Source organism: Hypanus sabinus, chromosome 21 (genome assembly GCF_030144855.1).
Source record: "Hypanus sabinus isolate sHypSab1 chromosome 21, sHypSab1.hap1, whole genome shotgun sequence".
NCBI classification, from domain to species: domain Eukaryota; kingdom Metazoa; phylum Chordata; class Chondrichthyes; order Myliobatiformes; family Dasyatidae; genus Hypanus; species Hypanus sabinus.
In genome coordinates, this window is record NC_082726.1 from 34,217,008 (window position 1) to 34,243,150 (window position 26,143).

Consider the following 26,143-nt stretch of genomic DNA (forward strand, 5'->3'; position numbering starts at 1 on the left):
TAATAATTAGTGTACTTGATGATTAATGAGGTTAGTGGGACTGAATACAATGGCTTCAGCCTTCTCAATATTGCTTATGTAGAATATTTTGCACATCCAGTGTTAGGCATTGAACAAGAGGGTAGGGATGAGACAGATGGGACTAGAGTTCAACACCAGTAGAGTTTAGGACAGCAGGTGGGGGAAATCAAAGTCAGGTGTCCACTTCTATCCTCTTCTTTGCCTTATGATATTCCAAGATAGTTCCCTCCACTCACTGTCCTAAAAAATTTGCTTTGGTTACCCTTCACCGCCACAACATTCACAACACAGACATTCTAATTATGACCCTCTCCAACAAGGCTGAGTCCTTCCAATGTCAACTCAGTTTCACCCAGCTCCAGCATCCTGGGTGACATATTTTTTTAATTAAACAAAATATACTTTATTCAAAAATAAAATTATATACAATAACCATTCAATGCCTTTCAATTCTTTACAGTTGTTACCATTACTGTCTTTACATTTTCAAAATTCAAATTTTTTGCCATCCACATGGCACTCTGTTCTTTCGTACTTATATTCAGGGGGTTTACCCCCAACCCCCCTACCCCTCAACTCCCGCGGGAGAAGAACTCTAGACTGTGCTCCTTCCCCACTGGGCCCTTGCAGTGGCTACACCGAGTTTGAGTGCGTCCCTCAATCTATCTGGACGGTCACAACAGTGGGGCTACAAAAGTAGTTCAGAGACAGGGTGCACTGCTGTGAGTCTCACTTTTAGCTCGCTAAAGACGTTCCACCAATACACAGGTTAGTGTAGTGATGATATACTTGCCTCAGTGAGCAGAGTTCCATCAACAGCATATAAACTCAACACGATCCATGCTGCCTCAGTAATCAGCAACTAAACTCCAATCTAACCATTCCCTTTCATCACCACTATGGCTGCTGTGTGGACCACCTATAGAAATGCACTGGGAGAAATAGCCAAGCTTCACAGAAAGCACCTCCAAATAACACAACTCCATTCTAACCATTCTCCCTCTCCACGCCAAAGACCACAGCGTCTACCATTTAAAAGCATAAGGACAACAGGAGCATGGAAATTCCCTAGTTGCAAGATCCGTAACAATATGTACTGTTCACTGTTTTATTGTTGCTAGGTCCAAATGCTGGAACGCTTCACCCAACTTACCCTGGAAGTACATTTCCAAACTAACCACAACAGCTAAAGGCAATAGCTCATCACAAACAAGGACAACCAGGGACTGACTAAGACATGCCTGCAGTGACTCAGTCCAGGCATGAATAAAAATATCTTTAATTAGTCCACGTCTATCCAAATACTAAAATATTCGGTCCCTTAGAATACCTTCCAATAACTTTCCCATTACTGATGTCAGGCTCACTGGCCTATAATTTCTTAAATGCTGGAACAATATTAGCACCCTGGCACTTCACTCATGGCTAATGATGCTTTAAATATCTCTGCTAGGACTCCTGCAATTTCTGCACTAGTTTCCCACAGTATCCGAGGGAACACCTTGTCAGGCCTTGGGATTTATCCACCCTCAAACCCTTAAGACATCAAGCACATCTTCCTCTGTAATCTGTACAGGGTCCATGACCTTGCTGCTGCATTGCCACACTTCTATGGACGTCCATCTCCCAAATAAATATGATTGCAAAAATTCCATTTAAGACCACACCCATATCTTTCAGCTCCACACATTGATTACTTCTCTGATCGTACAGAGGATCATTTTTGCTTGCTACTATCCTTTTGCTCAAAATATATCTGCAAAATCTCCTTCACCCTGTCCTTTAGCCTTTCTGATTTCCTTCTTAAATGTTTTCTTACATCTCCTGTACTCCTCAAGCACTTCTTTTGGCCCTGAATGCCTATACCTGCTCTGCACCTTCTTTTTCTGAACCAATGCTTCAACATCTCTTGAAAAGCAAGGTTCCCTAAATCTGTTATCCTTACCTTTTATCCTATCGGGCACATACAAGCTTGGTACTCTCAAAATTTCACTTTTGAATGACCCCCAATTACTAAGCATACCTTTGCTAGAAAACACTCTGTCCCAATCCACACTTGCTAGATCCTTTCTGACACCATCAAAATTAGCCTATCTCCAATTTAGAATCCCAACCCAAAGATCAGACTTAACTTTCTCCATACTTATCTTCAAACTAATAGTATTATGATCACTAGTTGCAAAGTGTTCCCTGACACATTCTTCTATCCCCTGCTCTGACTCATTTTCAAACAGGAAATCTAGTGTCGTACACTCTCCAGTCGGAACTTCCATGTATTGATTAAGGAAACTTTCCTGAACACATTTAACATATTCTTTCCCATCCATCCCTTTTACAGTACGGGAACCCCAGCCAGTATATGGAAAGTTAAAATCACTAACTGTCACAACTTTATGTCTCACACAACAATCAGTGATTTTGCTACAAATTTGCTCCTCCAAATCCCAAGGACAGTTGGTGCTCTATAATATAATCCCATTAACATGATCATACTTTTCTTGTTCCCCACTAAATGAGCTTTCCAGTCTGTCCTGACTGAACATTTCTGTGACAATTTCCCTGACTAGTAATGTCTCCCCTCCCCCTTTAAATGCTCCTGTTCTATTACATCTAAAACAATGGAATCCCAGAACATTGAGCTGCCAGTCTTGTCCCTCCTGCAACCAAGTCTCACTAATGACTACGATGTCATAATTCCATGCCCTAAGTTCATCCGCCTTTCCTACAATAGTCCAAGCATTGAAATATATGCAACTTAGAACAATAGCCCACCATGCTCAGCCTTTTTATTCCTGACTTGGTATGTAGATTTAGCAACATCTTTCCCCATTACCACTCCACTATTTGTTTGGGCACACTTGTTTCCATCCCCCTGCAACTGTAGTTTAAATCACATCCCACCCCTCTTACCCTCCCCCCACAGCATTAACAAACCTTTCTATCAGAATAGTACCCCTCCAGTTCAGGTGCAAACCATCGCTTCTGTTCAAATCTCACCTTCCCTGGACACGAACTCAATGATCCAAAAATCTGAAGCTTTCCCTCCAGCACCAACTCTTTAGCCACATGTTAAACTAAATGTCTGTCCTATTTCTGGTGCCACTGGCATGTAGCACAGGTAGGAATCTTGAGATCACAGCCCTGGAGATCCTGTTCTTTAACTTATCATCTAATTCCCTGAACTCACTTTGCAGAACCTCACCACCATGACCATGACCACTGGCAGTTCAGCCTCCTACTTAAGAATACTGTGGACTTGATCGGAGATGCCTCTGACTCTGGCACCTGGGAGGCAACAAACCATTTAGGAATCTCATTCTCGTCAAAAGAATCTCCTTTCTGGTCCCCCGACCAATGAATCCCCTAGCATAGTGGTCGCCAACCCGCCTATCATGATTGACTGGTGGATCTTTGAGACTTTCCCAGTGGATCCCGAAAAAAATAGAAAAATAAATACACAAATACTGCTGAGGGATTGTTTCCGGGTTGCGGGGTTTTAGTTCAGTTCTTTCTGCCCAGTGCGCATGTGTGTAGCTCCCCCGCACTACACAGTGTAATTCAGTGGCCCCCAACCACCAGGCTGTGAGGAAACGATAGGAGTCAGCTGCACCTCTCCTCATTCCGTCACGCCACTGTTGAACTTGAACCCACGCAAGGTCATCAGTCACCTAAACGCCGTGATACACTCGCGCCAGAGATCACTGGTTGGCCTCGCACGACCAGCGGGAAGTGCCATTGGTACCGGCCTGGAGCGCGGACAGATGGGCACTGTCTCTAAACCTGTTTAGCACACCGAATGTTTGTGAGAATCCGGTGCTAAAATATTGGCAGACGACCTAATTCGGGCTCAGGGTTTCATAATTAGCAGAGCAGCTACCTCGCTGCGATCTACTGAAACAAACTTTTGTCGGCCGATAGATCCTACAAGGGGGGCGGGCACGCATCCTGCCGCACTCCTCGCTCCCTTGGTTGCTCTCTCTGGACTGCGACTGCTGCGGCCCCAGCATAGGGACCTCCAGCCCTTAACTTGTCCTCTCACCCCACCCACGATCAGTCACACCTGGCCAAGGCAGCTGGCAGCAGGCAGCAGGCGGGAGGCTGTCTAATGAGGCAATGAAGCCCTCAACACTGCTTCAGTACCTTGAGTCCAAGCACCCAGCACTTAAAGACAAACCCATTGAGTTTTGTGAGCGGAAAAAACGTGAGCAAGCGGGACAGCAGCTAAGTGCTGAGAGCCGCGAAAACTAAATTGCGGAATAAACTGGACATAAGGAAACTGCTTCGAGTATCGCTGTATTCCAGTCGTGTTTAACACCCCCCCCCCCGCCCCCGTCGGCCAGTCCGCAAGAACATTGTCAATATTAAATCGATCCACGGTGTAAAAAAAAGGGTGGTATTTATACATTATTTCTACTTCCGGGTTGCGGGGTTTTACTTACGGTCTTTTCTGCCCCGGTGTGCATGCGTGTAACTAATTGATCTGGGGTCGATCTTGCCTTTCACTAAGGCCGAGGTAGGGGATCTTGGGCTTAAAGAGGTTGGTGACTACTATCCTAGCACTACAGCTCACCTCTTCTCCCTCCTTCCCTTCTTAGCCACAGAGACAGACTCAGTGTCAGAGCCCTGACTACTGTTGTTGTCCTCTGCTAGATCATGCCCACCAACAGTATCCAAAATGGTATAATTGTTGTTGAGGGGAACAGCCACAGGTGCACTCTGTACTGGTTGCCCAGCCCCTTTCCTCCTCCTGACACTCACCCAGTTACTTGTGTTTTGCACCTTGGGTGGAACTGCCTCCCTATATATCCTGTCCTATGAACCCCTCAGCCTCCCAAATGATCCAGAATGCATCCAGTTCCAGCCCCAACTCCTGACCGTGGTTTGTTAGAAACTGCTGCTGGATGCACTTCTTGCATGTGTAGTTATCAGGGACACTGGAGGTCTCCCTACCTTCCCACATCCCATAAATGGAGTATACCAGTGTTCTCTCTGACGTCCCCACAACTCTAACTGTGCAATTAGAGATAACGTAAGAATAAATAACAAAAAAAATCTGCCAACGGCTTCGCCTCTCCTCACCAAGCCCTCAAGCCCCCATTCCAACACTGGGCCACTCCCACAACAGCCCCTCCACTTAAACCTAACTTTTCTTTATTGGTCCGAGCCAAGTGCCTAATTATGCGCTACCCAATATTGCCTTGGGACTGTGGGGCGCAAAATGTGCTAACTGCCCCTGCTCACTTCTTTTAACTCTCTCTCCTTTCAAGCAAACCAGTGACTCCTCAGAATTGTGGATAAAGAAATAAAAATGGCAAATGCGCCATTTCACAAAAACCCTGTCCAATCTGAGACATACATCCTTAAACTCACATTAGGTCTCATGCTGTACATAACCTTCCTAATTGTTTGCTGTAGCTACCTCCAAGCATCAGAAACCAATAAAGCCAGATCTCTCTGTACACCAAGTCTTATCACTGTTTCAAGAGTATTCACTTTACCACTGTGTACAAAATCACACTGTCTTATTTTGTGGTCTAAATCTGACTACCATGCCCTTAACACTTCTGTAACACTGAATCCTCCTCTCTGCTTACTTTCCCATTGTACTTTACATCATTGGCAACCCACAATCATTTACACAGCTGGTGAATAGTTCAGGGCCACGGGCTGATCCATTTTGTCTTCTTCTCAAGCAGTTCTTGCAGATTCATGATAACTTGCTTTCACTTGTCTTTGTAGGGATCCGAGGCGGATGATGAGGCTAATGTGGGAACCACAGACTCTGCGACAGGAGGTGCCTGCCTCAGTTTTGAGGGGGGCATGTTTCTTCGGATGGTTGGAGAATTTTTGTGCCCCTGACACATGGCCTCAAAACTCTCTATACGATGCCAAATGCTCCTCTGTCGCTCTAAGTAGTTGTGGGCCAGAAATTTCCACGGGTCAGTGTGGATGTTACATCTCTCCACAGATGCATCTGCTCTGTCTACCTGGCAATGTCCTACAACAGAGATCAGCATAGAGACCCCTTTGTACCCCTGCAGAACAGTCTGTTAATCCAAAATGACTCTACTATACTCCAATATGCTTGTTCTTCTTTACCCTATCTGCTGCCCATGCTGATGCACTATCCTAAATCAGTGAGCTCATATTTTAAACAACAACCTTTTTGAAACCTCATAAATCCTGAAATGCTCCATCCAATTGTCACCCTTTTGATTACATTTAAAAAAAAACACAATTCCCTATATACAAACATATAAAATCATGTGACAGTTTTCTAAGTGCCCAGTTAATGTATCTGGTCTGACAACAGACCAGTTGGCATCCAGCCCTTCATTTTATCTGTTTCTCTGAATTGCATGTTATATTTGCTACCCTGTGAGCTGCCAGGGCAGCTCTAGTATCAAGGAGATTTTAAAAGAGCATCCTAATTCTCCCAGTAATTCTGCAGTCATTCATGTTAGAACTATAGGATGCAAATTTTCAGGCCCAGGGAATCTGCCTGGTGTTAGTCCTCTAACTTTTTCATCTTTCATGATATTGATGATTTTTTAGTTCCTTAAGTAAGCTGAGTATAAAGTATATTGCACTGATGTAAAGGGTGCATTACTACTTATTTCTGCATAGTATGCTTTAAGTTTAAAACTCATTTCAGATCAATTTGCATCTCCATTGAGCTGAATTTTTCCGATTGTAATCAGTTGTCCCTGGAGAATTGCCTTACTGTGAACTCACTAAATGATGCCTGCAGACATAAAGAGAACCTCCTCTTCTCCAACCAAAAATGAGCCTCAGAATTATGCTTTTCTATCAACCTAACGACTTACTGTATCACCCACCCCCACGTCCATATTCCAGATTCAGTGGCAATTGGAGGCTGGTTTGATTTATGTCCCTCCAGCCAGAATGAGCTAGTTTAATATTAGTTAAACATTTCCTATAAAGTTATGATCACGGAAAAAAGGGCATTAACTTATCACATTTTACAATTTAACAATCTGCAAGATGAGAATTAATAACAAAAAGAAACTCTCAAGCTAGTTTTTCCTCTATACTGCATACAAAAGATTGACAAAAAATTCTCTTAGCTTCAAATTTTCACAATGTATCTAATCTATAAGCAAAGAACAACAAACAAATTAAAGTGCAGATTGCTATCTTTTGATCAATTACAGGAAGTTATAGCACTTAGGAAATGTTCTGCCAGCTTTTTTAAACAGTACAAAAATTGTGTAAACTTTCAAATGAAAAACTTAGAATCTCTAGTAAAAGTCTTTGCTGTAGTGGCTGCGATGAATGATTAGAACTGAGCTTTATTAATAAAGCACAGCTGCACGAGAGAAAATGTATGTCTCACAGGCAAAGGTTAATTGAATCTCATGAATGTTTTGTTTCAAACCCAAACTTCCTTGCCCTCCAAACTAAAACGCAAAATGACAAAATGGCTTGCCATAAAAATTCAGACAGATGTTACAGGGGAAAATGTTAGAAACAAGAATTCCTCTGGATGCAAATAAATCAAAAATCTTTCACCAGATTCAATACTGCATGAAAGTACTGACTTCTCAGGCTACATAAGATGACTGCTGTGTTAATGTTCCCACTGTACAGCACTGCCTTGCCAAAGTTTCACACAAGTAATAAAGGAATGCAACAGAAATGAGAATACTGATGCTATGGAAATGGACAGCCTATTTCTCCAACAAGTTAACCACTCCTGAACTTAACCTTTGTAGCATTCTTTACCATCCACTGCACTCCACCAGCAATAATTCTCTGTATATTCCCTATTGTATCGCTCCTCTTTCCACTGAAAAATGCATTTTTGGTTCGGAATGCTGTTCACTTCAATTGTTTGCACGATTTGTATTTTTTTTCACTTGTGCCTCAAGAGTTGGTCTTTTATTTTTTTTAATTTTTTTTTGTTTCTTTAATTGGGTTCTTTAGGGTTTCTTGCTGTGTGGCTATCTTTGAAAAAGCAAATCTCAAGGTTGTATAATTTATGCGTTCTTTGACAATAAATGAATCTTGACTCTCAAATTTAACATTGCGGTCTTTAAACCTTCTACATTGAACATGATGACATGTTGCAGAATGGATTTGTTTGTTTGTTAAATACTCTGACTGTACAGAAACGCCACAGCCGGAAGTGGTTCACATATCCAATGGAACTCCATCCCTCTTGGCTCCTACTCAACAAGCAAACCACCCTATAACTGGTTTTCAGTCATTAAAAATCTGGCCGTAAAATTGCCCAAACACCACCAAAATGAAAACTAGCCCCAAGAGTAAAATATCCACAACCCCTCTCCCCTCAAAAATAAGGGGTGGCATGGTAGCATAGTGGTTAGCTCAACGCTTTTCAGTACTGGCGACTCGGGTTCAATTCCCACGATAAGGAGTTTGGGCGTTCTCTCCATGACCAAGTTGGCTTCCTCCAGGTGCTCTGGTTTCCTCCCACAATCCAAAGAAGTACTGGTTAGTAGGTTAATGGACCATTGTAAATTGTCTCATAATTAGGCTAGGATTAAATCAGGGGTTGCTAGGCAACTTGATCTGAAGGGCCAGACAGGTCTACTCCAAAATGTATGTCAGTAAATAAATAAATACAAGTTGGAGCATGAAGGGGCGAGAAAAAGAGCTTTAAAAGGGAGAAGTCAGGGTGAAGAATTGGTTTAAAGATCTTCTGGCAACCAGACACAATATTTAAATTACCTAAAACTACCTGAGCATGGCAGGGAGAGCAAAAGCAAAAGGTTTTTTTTCTAAATTTATTTGCCCGTTATGTAACTGTTTAATCATTATCCTAGTGAACAGTAGTCTCTAAGGGCTCTCACTGCTGTCACTATTTTAATAAAGGAAATGCAGCCACAATTTAATTGGTGAAGAACTCATCTGTTCTTTGAAATGTTCAGTGGGATACTTCACATCTATCCAAGATGGGCCCTTGGTTTAACTTCTTATGGCAAGACATCCCTATCCTCAAACCCGCCCCATTACCCCTGGAGTCACCAAGGAAATGCTTTCACCCTGTTGCAAAGTCCCATTCTGTGATATCATCCCATGATCCATGGGAATGCTCAGCCTATCTTGTCACTAGCTCCCCCACCCCTTTCATATTACGCTTGCACTTCCATACGATGCAAAGTAGGCCATTTGGCCCATACAGTTCCTCCTGGCTCTCTGACGAATACCACAAATTTCCCACATTTCTCTGTAATTTGTCTGTCCATATGTGCCCATCAACTTTCCCCATCCAAATTCTCTGACCTACATTAGACGTAGCTCACAGTGGCCAATTAAACAACTAGCACCTCGTTGGGATGTGGGAAGAAACCCACACTATCACAGGGAGAAAGTGCAAATTCCACACAGACAACACCAGGTGTCGGGATTGAACCTGGATCACTGCAATTATGAAGCACCAGTACTACCCGAGGGGCTGCTATGCTTCCTTCTCCCTGGGCTCCGATATTTTTACTGCTTCCTGACATCAAGTTGCATGAGAAGAAATTTCTTGTGACCATACCACAAGATATGACAGGACAGTCTGTTGTCTCCACCATTCCTATCCATTGACTCATTCAGCCTTGTTTGGGACACTGTAACCAAACAGGGATCTAAGCCACAAGGGCTCTGGCAGCCCCCTCCCCAACACTTCATATTTTTGTTTTAAAAGCATAATAAACAAAGACTCAACACGAGGAAATCTACAGATGCTGGAAATTCAAACAACAACACACACAAAATGCTGATGGAACACAGCAGGCCAGGCAGCATTTATAGGGAGAAGCACTGTTGACGTTTCGGGCCAAGATGTCGATAGTGCTTCTCCCTGTAGATGCTGCCTGGCCTGCTGTGTTCCACCAGCATTGTGTGTGTGTTGTTGTATAAACAAAGACTACATGGAATTTTATCACTGTATTTTGAGAAATTCTCCATCCCTGTTTGAATATTGTCCACCTTCTTCAACCTTGCCTTTGACCTCATTCCAGGTCCCAGAACTCCAACAGATATCAGAATCAGGTTTATTATCATCATCTTATATAACTTGAAGTTTGTTGTTTAGTGCAGAGTGTTACATACCCGTGACACATGACAGAGGTGTACTTGTCACGTGACAGGTGTTGAAGCTATACTGGACTCGAGGTAGTGGTCTTGTGATGGTGGAGTGACGTCATTTTCCCGCCAGTAGAGGTCATGTGACAGGTTTTTTTAACAGGGTATAAAAGGAGGACCCCTCCCTGTGAGGAGGGGCAGTTCGTGGCTGGATTTGCCATGTTGACTTCATGCCACTGCGTGATTTAATGTTATGACACAGTTTAGTTGAAAGGTGGAGTTTTATTTAATGCCTAAAGTTTAAAAGGTCATTGCCAGCAGTTTCTTTATAATACTGCTAGTTAAAAATCAGTGGAGTGAAGATCGGAGGTCAGGAGTTAAAAGATCGAGGAAAGTAGATTTTGACGGTGAAACGGGTTCGACCTTGTTTGATCCTCATTCGGAAGGAATTCGTTGACTGTTCCCGTGTTAATCCCTGTGAATAGCAGAAAGGATTGGGAACAGTTTTGTAAAGGGAAGGTCAGAGCCTTTAAGCCATTTCATTTTCCATCTTCATAAATTCTTCGTGGAAAAAGTAGTTCGACTGGGAACCACAACAACACGACGTGAAAGAGAATTTAAATCATCTTAAAAAGTCTCTCCCTTAAATGGACTGTAAGCATACTACTTTTGCAATACTACTTTGAAGAACTGGTTTTGCAATATCGCTTTAAAAACTGTTTAAGCTTCATTGCTTTAAGAACTGTTTAAGCTGCCACACAGCAGCTGATTTCTGGTTACGTTAGTCATTTGTTTACTTTTGGGAGTTTGTTTTTCATTGTTTAATAAATGTTTTATTTGTTATAAAAACCCCTGCCTCACTCATATATTTATTGTTGCTGAATCCATAAATAAAGTTGCTTTCTCTTGACTTCTCCTTCCTGAAGTCTGGTTAATTCTTTGGTCTTACTGATGAGGAGTGTGTGGTGGTTGTTGTGAAACCACTCAAACCAGCCAATCCATCTCACTCCTGTAAGCCTCCCTATCACCAACTGAGATCATTCACATCCACTCACCCCAGTCAACACTGAGCCAAGCCTTGATTTCTGATCCACATCATAAATCCCATTCACATCCATCTCTATGTATCATTGGTCACTGCTCCCCTCAACTACTCCACTCCTGAAATCTCCGTGACCACCAGTGCTCATATGAGCACGTACATTTTTCAGAAACACTATATTGAGATGTCTTATACCCATTGATCCTAATGCTCTTCAAACTTTCCATCACCTGCCTCTCTACACTCATCGAGCTACAGTACCTCCACTCCTGACATTTAATATAAGAATTGGGATGTCATGTTACAGCTGTACAAGACGTTGGTGTAGTTCTGAATGCCACTCTGTAGGAAAGATGTGATTAAACTAGAGAGAGTACGAAATTATTCAAAATGATGTTTCCAGATCTGGAGGGCTTGAGTAATGATTTTATAAGCTCATGGGGGTGGGTAGGTATGATAGATTTTTCCAGGGTAGGGGGAGTCTGAAACTAGAGGGCATAGAATTAAGGGGAAAGATTTCAAAGGGGCAGGTTTTTTAGAGGGGGTTATATCAAACTACCAGAGGAAGTGGTAGAGGTGGCTACTATTGCCAGGTTTAAGACATATGGAGAGGTACACGTGAAGGAAAAGTTTAAGAGGTGTAAGCCAAACATAGTCAAATGGGATTAGCATACATTGGTCAGCATAGTGATGTTGGGATAAAGAGGCCTCTTTCCAGAATAACTAATCAATGACACTTTAGCATTCTCATTCTTGCTTTCTGGTCTGTAGGCATCTCCCTGTATCCCCTGCACCACCACCACCCCACGCATGCATCCAAACACTCTATATTATTCTGCCTTATTCTGTCACTATTCTGGAACAGGCTATAAGGCTATAATCATTCTCCATGGTTTCTTGACTCCTGCACTCCCAAGAACCTAATCATTCCACCACAGGCAGCTGTACCTTCTGGTGGCCAAGCTCTGGAATTCCCTTGTTAAACCCCTTATAACTTGATCAAACTTTTGGTCACTTTTCATAACTGCACCTTCTGTAGCACAGATTCAAAGTTTGTTTGATAATATCCTCCAAGGTGAAACAGGACACCTTGCACCATTAAAGTCTCTGCAAGCCTGCAAGTTATTGACACGTCCATTGTTGATTTAAAAACATAGCCAGCATTCCAGCAACTATGTGTAGACTGCACTCTGCAGGATAACAGCATTGCTTTAAATAAAATCGTGGTCTGCAACTGGACCTGTGGTATAAAGGGCCCATTAAGCACACCTCTCTCTCCTGAAAATCCAATGGGAATATGAGGCTATGAGGATAGATCTGTACTGAGCCACTGTGTAAAGATGAAAAGGCTGTTTACTACAGGCAAGAGAAGCTCTGTGCTCACCCTGCAGGGACCTTAGCATTGAAAATGTAATATTGCCCAGCACAGCAAACACCATCAACCCTGGGATATCACCTTCAAGGTGAGCTGTACTGAATACAATTGCCAAGTGATTGTGGTGAACCTAGATCCACTCCCTACTGAAACCAAGTCAGTCCTGTCAGCACACTACCTCTAGTATTTGGATAGTCCTTTCTCTGCCTCCTGAATGTGGAATAAGAGAAACAATTCTCTGTGCCTCTTCCCCTGCACTGATCACCTTTACTAACCACTGAATCCTGCTGACACAAATGAAGAAGGACCAAATCAATGCAGTGGTGAAACTGGTGCCAAAGATGTCAATATGAACCATACATCTGCTCTGAAGCAATAGTGGTGAAGGATCTGTCCCATATGACACGAATGAGGCTGAGGAACCAACAGTAAAAATGAATAGGCACAGACATCCAGCACACTAATTGATCTAGCTGTTTCCCACCAGACGGATTAGGATAATGTGGTGAACTATGTGCCTGTCGGGACACGCCCCTGCTAACTGCTCCTGTGGCTCCTCCCACAGGCCCCTGTATAAAGGAGACCTGCGGCCTGACGCTCGGCCTCAGTCTCCAAGACCTTGTATGATAGACACTCACTCCTGGTTCCTTCTTCCAGTCAATAAAAGCCGATATCTCGCCTACGTCTCAGTGTGAGTTATTGATAGTGCATCAATTTTATTGACTGGAAGTTTTAAAACATGGAACCCGTTTTGCGTCCGGACCGGTTGGATTTGGACCCTCAAGACCCTGACGCAGCTCTCGCTTTTGAACACTGGCTTGCATGCTTCCAATCGTACTTGGCGGAGCTTCGTGCGACTGAACCCGCCGTTATGCACAGAATCCTACTCTCGAGGGTCTCCTCCAAAGTTTACTCCATTATCCGGGACCTGCCGACCTACGATGGGGCACTGGACGCCCTCAAAAGACAGTACCTGCGGCCGGTGAACACCGTCTACGCAAGACATCGTTTAGCTACCCGGCAACAGCGGCCTGGCGAATCGTGCGCTGAGTTTCTCCGAGCATTACAGACACTCGTCCGACCTTGCGACTGCAAGACGCTCACGGCAGAACAGCATGCGGAGCTGCTGGTGCGAGACGCTTTTGTGACGGGACTGAGGTCAGTGTACATGTGCCAGCGACTGCTGGAAAACTCAGATCTTACCTTAAGCTCGGCGATAGAGACGGCCAATGCTCTAGAAGCTGCGCGGCATAACGCCGACGCTGTCCAGTCGCGCGATTCCCCGCCGGTTCCGTGGACTCCTCAGACCCCGCCACCGCCGGCTCCCGGGAGCGAATTCGCCAACGCCGCCACCAGTCGCGATTCCACGCGCTCCCCGACCCAGACCACGGCTGTGGCCCGTCAGAAACTCGTGCTTTGTTATTTCTGTGGCCAAAAGAAACATCCTCGACAACGCTGTCCAGCGCGAGAAGCGACCTGCTCCAGCTGCGGAAAGCGGGGCCACTTCGCCAAGGTCTGTAAGTCTCAACCTCGAGCGGAGTGCAGCGCTGCGGGTGAAACGTGGGGGCCGCCATCTTGCATGCCCGGATGTGAGCGGCCATCTTTGTCGGCGTCAGCACGCCCCACCCCCGACCCTCCGATGCTTACCGGGTACCCCGGATGTGAGCGGCCATCTTTGTCGGCGTCAGCATGCCCCGCCCCCGGCCCTCCGATGCTTACCGGGTACCCCGACGGCGATCCAACTCTGGCCACCGTAACCCTCGACCAAAGCGCCCCACACCAGCTTGCAAGGTCCATGATGGACATCCAGGTGGAGGGGCACTGGACTAGATGCCTGTTTGACATGGGCAGCACTGGGAGTTTTATTCACCCGGACACAGTGCAACGCTGCGGACTCGCAACGCGGCCGGTCAGTCGGAGGTTCCATTTGGCCTCTGGGTCGCAGTCCACAGACATCCGGGCGGGTTGTGTAGCGACATTGGTGGTGCAAGGCACAGAATATCGGGACTTTGAGCTGCTGGTCATGCCTAATCTGTGCGCACCTGTGCTATTGGGGCTGGACTTCCAGAGCCATCTCGAAAGTGTGACCATGGTATACGACGGGCCCCTCCCACCACTCACTGTCAAGAATCCTCAGTTTTGTGGGACTTCTTCTCATACCCCGCTACTGACCACACACACACACAGACACACACATCCCATCCAGAACCAGGCCAACAGCTGCGCTACCGACACTTGCAGCCTCTCCACTCTCAAGATCCCTCCCCCACCGCTGTTCGCCAACCTGACCCCCGACTGTAAACCTGTGGCAACCAAAAGCAGGAGGTACAGCGCGGGGGACCGGGCCTTCATTCAGTCGGAGGTGCAGCGGCTGCTCAGGGAGGGGATCATTGAGCCAAGCTCAAGCCCTTGGAGGGCACAGGTAGTTGTTGTTCGGACTGGGCAGAAAGATAGGATGGTGGTGGACTATAGTCAAACCATCAATAGGTTTACGCAGCTTGACACATACCCCCTACCCCGCATCGCGGATATGGTCAACCAGATTGCTCAGTATAAGGTGTACTCGACAATAGATCTGAAATCCACTTATCACCAGCTCCCCATCTGCCCAGAGGACCGCCCCTACACCGCCTTCGAGGCGGGCGGCAGGCTCTATCACTTCCTGCGCGTCCCTTTCGGTGTCACGAATGGTGTCTCTGTCTTCCAGAGGGAAATGGACCGGATGGTGGACCAGTACCAACTGCAGGCCACATTTCCCTATCTGGATAACATCACCATCTGTGGTCACGACAGGCCAGATCACGACGCCAACCTCCAACGATTTCTCCAAGTGGCCGCAGCTCTGAACCTTACTTATAACAGGGACAAGTGTGTGTTTGGTACCACCCGCCTTGCTATACTTGGGTATGTCGTGGAAAACGGGGTTATTGGGCCTGATCCTGAACGTATGCGCCCCCTGTTAGAGCTCCCTCTTCCCACCACTCTCAAGGCCCTCAGACGGTGCCTGGGTTTTTTTTCCTATTACGCCCAATGGGTCCCCCAATACGCAGACAAGGCTCGCCCCCTGGTCAAGTCTACTTTGTTTCCCCTCTCTGCTGAGGCCTGCGCGGCCTTCAACTGCATTAAAGCGGACATTGCCAAAGCTACGATGCATGCAGTGGACGAGACCGCTCCCTTCCAAGTGGAGTGTGATGCCTCCGATTTTGCTCTGGCTGCTACCCTCAATCAGGAAGGCAGACCAGTAGCATTCTTTTCTCGCACCCTCCAAGGCTCCGAAATTCAGCACTCCGCGGTGGAGAAAGAAGCCCAGGCCATAGTGGAGTCTGTTAGGCACTGGAGGCACTATCTTGCTGGCAAAAGATTCACCATGCTGACCGACCAGCGCTCGGTTGCGTTCCTGTTCAGCAACCAACAGCGGGGCAAGATCAAAAATGATAAGATTTTGCGGTGGAGGATAGAACTCTCCACCTACAACTATGATATCCTGTACCGGCCTGGCAGACTCAATGAGCCCCCTGATGCCCTATCCCGGGGAACATGTGCTAGCACACAGCTCGACCAGCTGTACACCCTTCATGCACAACTTTGCCATCCGGGGGTCACCCGATTTTACCATTTTGTGAAAGCTCGGAACCTGCCATACTCCCTGGAGGACATCAGGACGATGACCAGGGACTGCCAAATTTGCGCCGAGTGCAAACCGCACTTCTACCGTCCTGACACGGCACAACTTGTCAAGGCCACCCGCCCTTTTGAACGCCTGAGTGTGGACTTTAAGGGCCCCCTTCCCTCCACTGACCGCAATGTCTATTTTCTCAGTGTTATTGACGAGTTCTCACGGTTCCCCTTTGCCATCCCCTGCCCCGACACCACTGCCACGTCCGTCATAAAAGCCCTGCGCCAGCTCTTCACTCTGTTCGGGTATCCCTGCTATATCCACAGTGATAGAGGGTCCTCCTTTATGAGTGAGGAGCTGCGCCAGTACTTGCTAGCTAGGGGCATTGCTACCAGTCGGACCACGAGTTATAATCCCCGGGGTAATGGCCAGGTGGAGCGGGAGAATGCCACAGTGTGGAAGGCCACACCTTTAGCCCTTAAGTCAAAAGGGTTGCCGGTCTCTCGATGGCAGGAGGTCCTCCCTGAGGCACTGCACTCTATCCGCTCTCTGTTATGTACGTCCACCAATGCCATCCCTCACGAACGCCTATTCTCTTTTCCCAGGAAGTCTGTCACTGGGACCACCCTACCAGTTTGGCTGATGTCCCCGGGGCCAGTGCTGCTCCGGAAACATGTGAGGAGCAATAAATACTCCCCGCTGGTGGAGCAGGTTCACCTTCTACATGCGAACCCCCAGTATGCTTACGTGGTCTTACCTGATGGGCGGGAGGACACGGTCTCCATCCGCGACCTGGCACCCGCAGGTGCAGCAGACCACTAACCTGAAGGCTCTCCGGTGACTGTGAACCCTGCACCAGAGTTGACACCGTGCTCACCAGGCCCTACACAGACTCCTCACGACACTTGTATACCGGGCGTTTCGTACGCATTTATACCAGGCGCCTCGCACATGCATGAGGGATCACCGGCGCCTAGTGGGCAAGAACACGCGCAACCCCCGTCCCCTGTGCAATCACCGATGTTGCCAGCATCTATGTGGTCACAGCCGGTGCTACGTAGATCGCAGCGACAGATTCGACCACCTGATAGGCTTGACTTGTAAGAACCTTCGCCACATGAGGACTTTTTCAAACGAAGGGGGGGTGAATGTGGTGAACTATGTGCCTGTCGGGACACGCCCCTGCTGACTGCTCCTGTGGCTCCTCCCACAGGCCCCTGTATAAAGGAGACCTGCGGCCTGACGCTCGGCCTCAGTCTCCAAGACCTTGTATGATAGACACTCACTCCTGGTTCCTTCTTCCAGTCAATAAAAGCCGATATCTCGCCTACGTCTCAGTGTGAGTTATTGATGGTGCATCAGATAGATACTCAGTACAACCCAGCTGATGCGACTCCCTACGTTATTGAGTCTGCTGCTGTGACTGGAACCTACTCTGCCTACTACCCTGTGAATACAATATAGTTTATCAAACCTCCTTGGCAATTGAGACAGGATGTAATAAGCATAAATCACTCATTGGCAAAGTCATGTTGCCTGCTCTGGTAACACAACCTGCACCATATAATTTATCAATAAGTAATTTCCCACTCATCATCAGTCTGACCTGCATGCAACTCAAAGCCCACCAACATGTCTGCCTCTGAAGCTCAGGGGCAATTAAGGAAATGCACAAATATCAGCAACTTCAGTGAAATCCACGTGAATAAAACTTCCACATAATTGACTGAGCTCATAATAAATTAGAATATCAAAATGCTATGTATCAAAATAAATTCTTTCTCAAAAAAAGAACCAACCAGTTCCCCTTCACCACCACCCTCCCCAGTTTGGTAGAACTAGACCTCACCCTCACCAATTTTTCCTTTGGCTCCTCCCATTTTATCCAGACATGGGCACACTCATAGGCTCCAACTACGCCTGCATTTACATTGGCTGCGTAGAACAGTCCATGTTCCAGACCTTCCCTGGTAATGCTTTGCAACTCTTCCTCCAATACATTGACAACTGCATTTGTGCTGCTTCATGCACCCATGCTGAGCTCATCAATTTCATCAACTTTGTCTTAACTTCCACCCTGCCCGTCCACAATTCAGGGCCCCAGACAGTCCTTCAAGGTGAGGCGACACTTCACCTGTGAGTCAGCTGGTGTGGTATACTGCTTCTGGTGCTCCTGGTGTGGCTTTTTATATATTGGTGAGATCCGGAGCAGACTGGGAGACCGTTTCGCTGAACACCTACGCTCGGTTCACCAGAGAAAGTAGGATCTCCCAGTGGCCACACATTTTAATTCCACGTTCCATTCCCATTCTGATATGTCTATCCATGGCCTCCTATACTGTCAAAATGAATCCAAACTCAGGTTGGAGGAACAACACCTTATATACCGGCTGGGTAGCCTCCAACCTGATGGCATGAACATTGACTTCTCTAACTTCCGTTAATGCCCCTCGTCCCCTTCTTACCCCATCCCTGATATATTTAGTTGTTTGCCTGTTCTCCATCTTCCTCTGGTGTTCCCCCCCCCACTTCTCCCGAGGCCTACCGTCCCATGATCCTTTCCCTTCTCCAGCTCTGTATCACTTTCGCCAATCACCTTTCCAACTCTTAGCTTCATCCCACCCCCTCCGGTCTTCTCCTATCATTTCGCATTTCCCCCTCCCCCCACTACTTTCAAATCTCTTAGTATCTTTCCTTTCAGTTAGTCCTGACGAAGGGTCTCGGCCCGAAACATCCACTGCGCTTCTCCCTATAGATGCTGCCTGGCCTGCTGTGTTCCACCAGCATTTTGTGTGCGTTGTTTGAATTTCCAGCATCTGCAGATTTCCTCATGTTTACCCTGCCCTTAAATTCACTTAATCCATTTTTGACACCTCCTTCCACTTTCTTGATCTCTCTGTCTCTATCTCTGGAGACAAACTGTTGACTGACATCTTTTCTAAACCTGCCAATTCCCATGGTTATCTTGTCAACACCTCTTCCCACCATGTTTCCTTTTAAAATGCTTTTCTCTTTTCTCAGCTCCTTCATCTTCAGCACAACTCTTCCCAGGATATGGCTTTCCTTTCCAGGACATAAGAGAAGTCCTCCTTCAATGAATGCATTTATCTTCTTCCACCACTGATGCTGTCCTCACCCACATCTCTCCACTTCCCGACCATCCGTGCTCACTCCATCTTCCTGCTGCCTCAATAGTGACAGAATTCCTCTTGTCCTCACTTACCAACCCATAAGCCTCTGCAACATCCACCTTCTCCAAAAGGATCCTACCGCCAAGCATATCTTTACCTTTCCCCCTCTCTCTGCTATCCGCAGAAATCGCTTCCTCTGTGATTCCCTTGTCTATTCATCTCTCCACACTCATCGCTCTCCTGGAAAAGTACTGCATTTACCTATTCACCTCTTCCCTCACCTCCATTCAGAGCTACGAACAGTCCTTCCAGGAGAGGCAACATTTCACCTGCAAAACAGCTAGGGTTATCTATTGTGTCCGGTGATCCCAATGCAGCCTCCTCTGCATTGGTGAGCCCTGTGGTAAACTGGGAGGCCACTTCGTCAAGCAGCTCAGCTCCATTTGCCAAAAGGGGAACTTTGACGGGGCCAAATATTTTAATTCCTCTTCCTATTCCCATTCCGAAATGTCCCATGATAAGACCACCCTCAGGGTAGAGGAGCAACATCTTATATTCTGTCTGGGTAGCCTCCAACCTGATGGCATGTATATTGATTTCTCCATTCAGTTAAAAAAAATTCCCCTTCCTCTTCTTCTATTCCCTACTCTGGCCTCTTACCTCTTCTCACCTGCCTATCACCTCCCCCTAAGTCTCCTCCTCCTTCCTTTTCCCCTATTCTCCACTTTCCTCTTCCATCTGATTCCCTCCTCTCCAACCCTTTACCTTTCCTAGCCATCTGGCTTCACCTATCACCTTCTAGCTAGTCCTCCTTCCCATCCCCCCACCTTTTTATTCTGTTGTCCTCCCCCTTCCTTTCCAGTTCTGAAGAAGAGTGACCGTTTATTCATTTCCATAGATGCTGCCTGGCCTGCTGAATTGTGTGTGTTACTATCAAAATGAACCAGGTGTGAAAGATTGGCAATTGGCTCATCCAATGTTGCCCAATGGATGGTTGTATCAGGAATTCACTCCCAATTGTGCAATAACTGAATCATTCAAAATACTGAGAGTAATTGATCGTCAATCAAGAATCATAGAATAAAGAATGGATTAATGAAATAAAAGGACGGATTAATGATGGTGTAGCAGCCTTAGAAGACACAAAAGGTACAGAAGGTAACCAAGAATATAATCGTTTATTCTTATTCATAGGCTGCTTATTGGAAACACATACAATCCAATAAATTAATAAAAACAGGGACTGGGAATCGGTTAGCATCCTTTCCACAGCAATCACTCAAGCAAGTCCTACATTTTTGAAGGCAATGCACCCCAGTCAAGAGGCTGCAGTTCACCCACTATGAGCTTAGTCATGCAATTTTAGATTGTAGAATCTAGACAGAGTCAGTTTTGTCCGACAATATATATTACTACTTCACCATTTTCAAGTCAATATGTAAACATGAAAAGTCGATCATGAGATTTTGGGCTTTGTCATCTTAGTGCTCATTTGTGAAACCAATAAATGCAGATTTGACTGGCCTCACATACTGACCAAACCAGCAGTGTCCTCACCTCCGACTCAGTCTTTTGTCTCTGAGTGAGAAGATTATGAGCTTAAATGTAAATCCTGTCACCTGTGCAGCACTCTAGGAGGCATCAAACAATGCCCAAACTAATCTCTCAGGGGGATATAGAATATTCTAAAAGTGCTTGGCAGCTCCTCTGTGTCCTGGAAATATTCCTCTGCTGTCAGCATTACCAAACAAAAAAAACAAATAATCTGATCAATAAGACATCCCTCCTTATTAACCTTGCTCTACGCAAACAGGCTGTGGGATGTGGCAATGAAATTAAACACTGAGATTAAAAGAATTGTACAAACTAAAGTTCTTCCTTTTCCACAACATTTTCCAAGGATAAAAAGGGTACCGAGTTAATGGTGACATTTCTCTGATGAAAACGCTCTCAGGAAGTGAGCAATAGGACAAAAACAATAACCACATCTTAGACTCATAAGCAGCTGTGGTTTTTGAGATTCTTGAAACAATTTACCATTTCTGCTGAAAACTGTGGTGCCCATCTGCAGATGAAACTGAACAGAAAGTTGCATATAATCCACAACCTGAACTGTCAACTCTGCTGGTCCCAGCATCTGTTCACCGTGATGAAACACCAACTGCTGTTGCAAGATGTGTATTTCAGTCTATACTTCTGCTGTCCCAGTAAAGTAGCCAGCATAATCTAACATCCCCCCGTACCTTTTCCAACCCCCATCAGACAGAAGATACAAAAGCATGAAATCACGTACCAACAGGTTCAAGGGCCATTTCTACACTGCTGTTATAGACTATTGATTAGTTCTCTAGTACAATAAGACGGACTCTTAACCTCACTATCTAGTTCATTATAATCTTGCCACTTAATGTTCACCTGCACTGTATATTCTCTGTAGTCGTTACACTTTCTTCTGCATTCTGTAATTATTTGACCTTGTACTACCTCCATGCACTGTGTAATGACTGCAAGACAAGCCTTTCACTGTACCTTGGTCACTGTACCGTGATCATAATAAATCAAAAACAATTCCAATTGCAAGGCTATCACAATGGTGACGATACCCTCTAAACTGCTCAAAGCTCTCTGGTCTTCCAGTGCACAGTGTCTATGACTGACTGCTGCTGGATGACATCTTCCTGGTCTAGAAGTGTGTGTCAAGGGATGTGCTAATATTGTTGACACAAAGGTTCCAAAGGGAAAGGGCAGTTTACAGCCTTCTTGTCATTGCACATTGAAGGGGGCTTAAAACACAAAATCTGTTGGACTGGGTGTGCTAGGACTAGAAAGACCTAAGTAGAGTGGATGTCGAGAGGATGTTTCCTATAGTGGGGAGAGGAGCTGTATCCACTTTTGGAATTCCCTCCTCAAGAACCAGAGGACACAGCCTCAAAACAGAGGGACATTCATTTAGAACAGAGATGAAGAAAAGTTTATTAGCCAGACGGCAGTGAACTTGCCACAGGTGGCAAGAAGATACAAGGTATTAAAGTATGAGCTAATAGAAGAGTGACAGTTCCAGTCAATAAAGGGAGCCTTCCGCGTCCTTTTCAGTGCTGGCTAGGTGACAGAACCTTTGTGCACGTTCTTTCTATTAGCACCACTGCACACTGCCCTCTAAGCATCTATCTTTCCATTGAGACATGGTACAACTGTTGGCATTGAAATCACCATTGATTTCAACAATGTCAGAAAAATCTGTGTTCCCTCAGATCTGATAGCGTCCTGTGTTCAGGACTACACAGACACAGCGGTATGCTTTTCTTTCTGTCCTGTTGTCTTTCATCCCCCTCAACTGAGACCTCCTCCAGACAAATGAATTAACAAACCTCTACCACCCTCTCTAAAGTGGAACTACCACCATACATTTCATTCAATCTCTTGCTCTGCGCCCAACCACTGTTTTGTCTTCCTGCCCATTCTCCTTGTCTTACAATCTAAAACCATACATGTTTCTGGCTTTAGCCACAGTTCACATGCAAGGCCATCTCCCCAAAATTAACTTGGTTTCTGTCTGACCTGTTGAGCAGGTGTGTTTTTTTTAAATACATCAGATCAGTATCTGCCGTTGTTAGTGCCCTCTGTGCAATCTATAGAGGGATGTTTCTGTGAGGAGAGGCCGCAGCTTGGGGCCTCTGGTTCATGGCGGCATGGTAGCGTAGTGGTTAGCACAACGCTTTAAAGTACAGGTGACCCAGGTTCAATTCCCGCCGCTAAGGAGTTTGTATTGTATGTTCTCCATTGTCGTGGGATAATCGGAGAGTTACTGGGCTCAAAGTATCTGTCCGCGCTGCAATTCAAATAAATAAATATGCAGGGGGTGGTGCAAATGGAATGTAGGCAAAGGTTTGCTCTGCTTTATTTACAAATATTTTGCGATTAAAACACTTGGTTTCTTCCCATGCTATCAGCTTTGTAAACACGTCACATCTTTCACACACACCGTTCCAGGAGGTTTTTATCTCACTCAGTTTTCCATTACTGTCACTTTAACACTTGTTATACACTTCAGACTGGACAACTATCACAACAATGCGTTATTCGGTGCTCCTCGCTGTATCATTACCGTGCTACACCGTGCTACCGTGAGCTAAAGGAAATTTCATTGCAATCCAATTAAATAATCTTACCTGAATCGGTATGATACTGAACATCCCACCCGAAAGATCAACCAATAGCGTAACATTTCTCCACTACACCTCTGTCAGGAACATACATACTGGTATAATTTACCATGAAAAGCCCCAGAAACTGATCAATGATAAACGAGCCCAAATCGGAATCGCCCTGAGCCCAGTGGAGGTTTGAATGGATTTCCGGAGCCCGTGCAGTACCGGGCTCTGACTACTCCCACCGGGCATGGCTCGGCCAAAATTCATTAACGCACCTCTGATCGCCGCAAGCCCCGATTTAGATCCCATCCCTCCCGACACAGAGTCAGGAATTCTGCCAAAAGTTCCCTCCTCGTGGTAAACTTTTTTCCCCCACAAGATTCGGAAATGCAACCGAGCGAGCGTGCGGTAAATCGCCAGACGTTAATCTTAAATTGGTTTTACTTAAATTTCATCTTATTTCGGTGTACAGTATTGCCGGGGGTCTCTGTTCCATTCACCGGAGATGGATATGATCATTAAATAAAAATGTTGGTAAAAATCCAGGAAAACAATTATCACAATCCGGTCCTGACCGCAAACAAAATGAGCCACGATTTCTAACATTTGGTGAACTATCTTTAAAACTCTACTGGGTATCCGAGCCGATATACAGCTCTGGCTGCTTGCTGAGACATACAGACAGCCGAATGAACCGAGAGTTTTCTCTGAGCAGATTCAGATCTGGGATGGGATTTCATGGAAACCTGACTCAGTATGGAAGCAAGCGTTAAGAAAGAACTGGACAACCAGACGGTCTCTGGTTTGTTTAACAGTCCATAAAACAGAGTCCAACGCAGCCAATGCGCTTTACATTTGGAAACCGTTGCTGGTATAAATCAACTTAGATCAAACGAATCTGGCCTCTACACGGAAATCCATCCAGTGCAAAAAGCAAGTGATCTTTAAAAAAGCGGCATTATAGAACATCTCCTCCACCTTCAACCAATGTTCCACAAAGAGTGAGGCACCATGCACTGGGTTCCTTAAAGATGCAGAAAATAATATGAAGTGTTCCAGTGTGATTAATAGGAGCGACCCAGCCCATCCCCCTTGCAATAAAAGCATCCCTTTGAAAGCTTCTAACTTTTTTTTTACAAACTTCCACCCACCACCATCAACTCTCCCCCCCCCCACACACACACACACACACACACACACACACACACACACACACACACACACACACACACACACACACACACACACACACACACACACACACACACACACACACACACTGGAAACATAAACTCTGCCGACTAACTTCGCATTGAAGTGCCAACGATTTTAAAAAAATCACTGAGAAATCCGCACACTACATTATGGGAAAAAATTGTCTTTACGATCAAGAATAGAACCGTGAAGAACGAAGCAGAGTTGCGAGCAACTTCGGCTTTGCAGCGAAAAAAACGGCTGCCCCGCTGTGTATTTTCTGGAGCCCGGTGGAGAGTGTGAAACAAGGCGGGTATCGATCCGGAGCCAGCGTCTCTGCAGTGCAAACACGGTGCTCCCCAGAACCGATCTCTGTGTATGGTAAACGCACAGAATTTCACAGCGTACCTTGAAGTGTGAAGGCGGACGGAGCTGGGCTTCACATCACCAGGCTAACCCGCGTCGCTGATGAAGGCTTTGGACAGCCTTCTTTTCCGCAGGCATCGTGGCGACTGGGAGCAGTCCCGGGCGAGGAGATCCACAGCGGGACGGAACGTGCCGACTCACTCGCTGCCCCTCAACAAGTAATGAATGAAACTCGTTCTGGCCTCACTTCCAATGGCGCTGCGATTAAATACGGCGGGAGGTCGCTTGGTCCAACCCCTCTCGGGCAATCTGGGACGAGACAGTTGGAAGCATCCTGGAGTTGGAGGGGAGCCCCGCCTCCGGCCAGCCACATCACCCAGAAACGGCTGCAAAGCAGTAAAAACTATCCTGGGCACCTCCGACCAAAAGGTCCCGATCTTCTCCAGCGAAGTGGGTGGGAGCTCGCTTCCCCGCCCTGGGGTCTGCAGCCGCTACCAGGCTGGAGCAGCAGAGACAGAAACTCTCATCAGCACTTCTCCAAAACCCGGAAACGTGTCTTTGATGAGCCTTGAAAAAGCATAGCTTTACGGGCACAGACAGGACGGGCCAAGTGGCCTTGATCAGATTACTATTTTATTGTACAAACACAAGGAAATCTGTATTTGCTGGAAATTCAAACAACACACACAAAATGCTGGTGGAACACAGCAGGCCAGGCAGCATCTATAAGGAGAAGCACTGTCGACGTTTCGGGCCGAGACCCTTCTCCTTATAGATGCTGCCTGGCCTGCTGTGTTCCACCAGCAATTTGTGAGTATTTTATTGTAGCTTAGTTTATTAAGGTCACATGATTTAATGGTATAAGTGGGAATAATTCTGTGTACATAATAATAAAAATAACAACCAAGTACAGTGTTAATAGAGATAGGTACAGTCAATGTAATAGTAAGAGATATGGCTATAGATACAATAACTAGTGCAAAAATGGTTGCCAGCCACACCGGGGCAGGGAGCTGGTTCTCTGAGATCAAAATTGCCCTGACTCTGGGCTGTGGTGCAACAAAGGCCCCATCCTTCAGAAGTGTTGAAAACACACCCCTGTTCTCCCAGCTGATTGTAACCTACCTTCCCACGGGTTGGCGCGTGGCCAAGTGGTTATGACGTTCGTCTAGTGATCTGAAGGTTGCT

General features: G+C 46.0%; 1 protein-coding gene across 2 annotated transcripts in view; it reads right to left on the reverse strand.

Annotated features, from left to right (window-relative positions):
- The window catches only part of LOC132378929 (carbohydrate sulfotransferase 3), a 112,046-nt gene extending 86,683 nt beyond the window's left edge, over positions 1-25,363 (reverse strand). For both annotated transcript variants that reach the window (XM_059946282.1, XM_059946284.1), the window contains exon 1: positions 24,998-25,363. The gene's annotated coding sequence lies outside the window, so the exon portion shown is untranslated. The remainder of the gene's footprint in view (positions 1-24,997) is intronic.
- Between the last annotated feature and the right edge of the window lie 780 nt (positions 25,364-26,143).